Source organism: Amborella trichopoda, chromosome 2, assembly GCF_054954075.1.
Source record: "Amborella trichopoda isolate Santa Cruz 75 chromosome 2, AtrichopodaSantaCruz75HAP2 v2.0, whole genome shotgun sequence".
Lineage (NCBI taxonomy): Eukaryota > Viridiplantae > Streptophyta > Magnoliopsida > Amborellales > Amborellaceae > Amborella > Amborella trichopoda.
Genome location: NC_142337.1, coordinates 52,912,528 through 52,916,535, shown reverse-complemented (window position 1 = coordinate 52,916,535; position 4,008 = coordinate 52,912,528). Strand labels below are relative to the sequence as shown.

Here is a 4,008-nt window from a genome sequence, read left to right as displayed (position 1 = left end):
TAAAGTATAATATATTTAAACGAAAAAGATTTTGTTCACTGGGATTAGCAAACAAAACTTTATGCTAAAAGAATATTTGGTACCCCCAGTACCGAACATCATGTTTACAATTATGAAATTACTTCGATACTCTAAGTACCGACGATAAAGAAAAAGAAGATTAAAAAAAGGGATAATCTACGTATATTAAAAAATTTCAGAATATTTTTAAATATACCTAAAACTAAAAATATTTCCGTTGATTTCTCAAGAAGATAATATATATTAGTAGTTATAAATGGAACAATTATTTGAAAGGCCTGATCTTCCTTCTCGTGGAGGGGCCTGAGAAATCCTCTTAAAATGTGTTTCTTATAACTGTTAGCATTTCAAATGAAGAGAGAGAGAGAGAGAGAGTTGTGAATGATGCAAGAGTAGCAATAACTGAGAGCAAAATCAACAAAATACAAACAAATAGTAGTAGTCTCCATTCTAGAAAACTTATCAAATTCGAGAATAACTCCTCGACTATGAAGTATGAACCAAGGACTCCAAATCACAGCCAAATCCTACTCCCTCAACCAAATCAAGCAACTCCATGCGTACCTCATCACAACAACCCAACTTCTCAATAAATTCACACAAACAAAACTCATATCTCTATGTGCAAACTCCCCTTCAAACACCTTCCAATATGCACGACTGATCTTCTCCCAGATCAAAAACCCAGATACATTCTCGTATAACACCATGATAAGGGCTTCTACTCTGCACTCTAACCCACAAGCAGTCCTTCAATTTTACTCTAAAATGAGGCGTGAAGGTGCTTCTCCTGATGGCTTCACCTTCAACTTCTTGCTCGAGTCGTGCCGCCGTACCTGCAAGGATGCGTATGGAATGCAAGTCCATGGCCATATAATCAAGCTTGGATGGGCATCTTGCAATAAGGTCTTGGACACTAATTTGGCTATGATGTATGTGGATTGTGGCCAATTAAAATGTGCAATGCAAATGTTTGATAAAGTGCCTCAAAGAGATATTGTTTCATGGAGTGCTATAATAGCCATTCATGCAAGAAAAGGGGACTTAGACCATGCACTGAGGCTCTTGGATTGCATGGGTTCATCAGGCATCCATCCCAATGAGGTTACATTGATGCCAATCATCCAAGCCATTGCCAAGTCCAGTGCACTCACTCTAGGGAAACAACTTCATAATTTCATAGATAGAAGCCCATACATAAGGAAAGACACTTACTTGAGCAATGCCATTGTGTATATGTATGCAAAGTGTGGTGATATAGACAAGGCTAGATGGGTTTTTGATGGGATTATAGAGAAAGATGTATGGTCATGGAGTGTCATGATAGAAGCGTTGGCCATACATGGCCATGGCGAGGAGGCCTTAACAGTCTTTTCGAGAATGTTGAAGGTCGGCGTGCTGCCTAATGGGGTCACACTATTGAGTGTGTTAAGTGCATGTAGCCATTCAGGGCTGGTAAGTGAGGGCCGGAAGTTATTTAGAGAGATGAATGCCAAGTATGGTTTGGTCCCAAGAGTGGAGCACTATGGGTGTATGGTAGGCCTGCTTTCACGGGCCGGGCTTCTTGATGAGGCCCAAGAACTTGTATGGGGGATGGGAGAAAGGCCCAATGGGCTTGTGTGGCGAGCATTGGCGGGTGGTTGCATGGCCTATGGGAATGTGGAGATGGCAAAGGATGCATGTCAATTGCTTCTTGGGTTGGATCATGATCATGTGGGGGACTATGTGCTCATGTCTAATGTGTATGCTAGTGTTGGGAGGTGGAAGGATGTAGAAAGAGAGAGAAGCATGATGGATATGTTGGGGTTGAAGAAAGTGAGAGGTGTAAGTGCCTATGAGTTGGATGATCATGGTTATATCTCTACACTCAAAAGCAAAAATGATCATGGCCGTATGTGTAGATGACATAGTGCATGTTTGGTATTCTCTAAAACATGAAAGTTCTAGTTCTCTAGAATCTAGGGCTTTTTGATATCAAGAAGTTCCTGAATGTTTCTTTCATAATTTGGAATTTCTCGAATTTCAGTTGGGGTTGAGAAAGGGAGAGGTGCAAGTTTGGGTTGTTCTTAGGGTTGGGGTGCCTGTTGTTTGGATAGACCTGGTAAGAAATCTGGAATAGCCTGTATATTGTTTGGGTTGCCTGGAAGATGTGTATTCCTGAAATTCATTAGTCATTCTTTTAGTTTTTTTTTCTTCATTTAATTTTGAGATTTACCAATAAACTTCTCATTTTCATTCCAATGTTCAATGTCGTTTATTGATTTTGATAAAATATTTATTCTTCATTTCGCTTTCCAATAGTTAGCAATTTTATATCCCAAAGTTTCTATTATCCTCTATCTATTGAAATGTATCAAAATCTTCAAAGGCTAAACCAAGTAAGACATTTTTGCCAACTACATAATTATGTCACTACTTCATTATTGAGGGAAATAGTACTTCCATATTACAAGGTCATCAAAATTTCATTATTCTAATTATGTTCTCTCCTGATTCTCTCTATTTCTCTCTCTTTTTTATTATCCCAAGAAGAAAAAAAACACATAATGCCAAGTTTATCCTGGTATCATATGCAAAAAAACGAGACGACATGAGAGATCTCTGCATCACTCCCTGACCTGGTCTCTCTATCTCTCTCTCATATCTAAATCTACATTTAAATATGTAATTTGCTCAGACTCACAAATTCTGGTCTCTAGGTTACACTGTGAAGTCATAAACATCTAACTGTATAGTTCTTTAAATCAAAGTACAATATATCAAAGCGTTCCGGAATAAATTGTCCGACAAAAGCTATCAGAGTTTAGGACCTAGGCCTACTCGCGAGCATGAACATCTGATATAGGTTGCGCATGAGCCACAACATCTCCAAAAATGAAACCCTTTATGTGCATAGGATGAAAAGTAATGGACAAGTTCCTTGAAGTCCAATAATTTGCCTGAATAAATTACCAAAATATGAAATTTTTATACTAGCATATAAGTTTTTCTGGTTCTTTGCAATATAAGTAAATTGTACTTAAACATGCTCCTCCCAACTAGGCCCAGTCATCTTCCTCGTCACTTTATTGAACTGAAGACTAGGCTGATTTGGGAGCTCTTTTATCCCTCTGTAGAGCCATATCAAATATTCAACCTGATTTTCACCAAGCTCTTGTCCATACTATTCGCTTGTGATAAAACTTAGCTCTTCATATGCCTTCCTTGAACACTTGCCATAGCTCTCTATTCACCTCCCTAAAACTTTGGTTAAGGGAATTTCGAGAAACCTCTAATCCTAAACCCCTAAGGACCATACTAGTATAGTAGATCTTTGTTGATCATGCCTAGTAGTCCATAATACTTAGGAAACCCTCACATCAGACAAGGTCAGTCCAGTAACTAAATCTTATCAGAATTTATCCAGGTCAACCTAGAACAACACAAAAATCTCATAAAATTGTTAATTGAAGACCCCATAATGCGTAAAATATGGACCACATCACCACTGTAGGACTCAATAGAGCTTGTTGTACCAGCCAAAGGTTGCTCCTGGCCCGTGACGCAGGGTGCGTAGGTGAACGCAATGGGCCTAACAACGTGCATCACGTCATCAACCTATTCTATGCTTCAAACCTTTTTTCAAAGGGTTCTACAAGTGAATAATTCTCATAAACGGTTTGGGTCAAAGCTCAATATACACCACACATACATGAACCTTTAGTTGTTGTAGTGAGTTGCCCCCATCATGTAGTGTGGATTTTAAGTTTCCCTTTTATAATAGTTACGCCCATCATTCTGGTTATGCTTAAAATAACCACTATGGCAAATCAATAATTACATTCTTCCGATGGCCATGAATCAATCTGGGATACCTACTATTAGAGGACCTAGACAAATGAATGCATAGTGGAGAGGGAGTAAAACGTCATCAAAGTTCACATAATTAATAGACATTTCTAACTTCATATCAAATATTTATTGAAAAAAAAAAAAAAATTCAACAAG

General features: G+C 38.2%; 1 pseudogene; it reads left to right on the top strand.

Annotated features, from left to right (window-relative positions):
- The first annotated feature begins 729 nt into the window (after nt 1-729).
- Nucleotides 730-1,926, top strand: LOC105421933 (pentatricopeptide repeat-containing protein At5g56310 pseudogene; annotated as a pseudogene).
- The last annotated feature ends 2,082 nt before the right edge of the window (nt 1,927-4,008 follow it).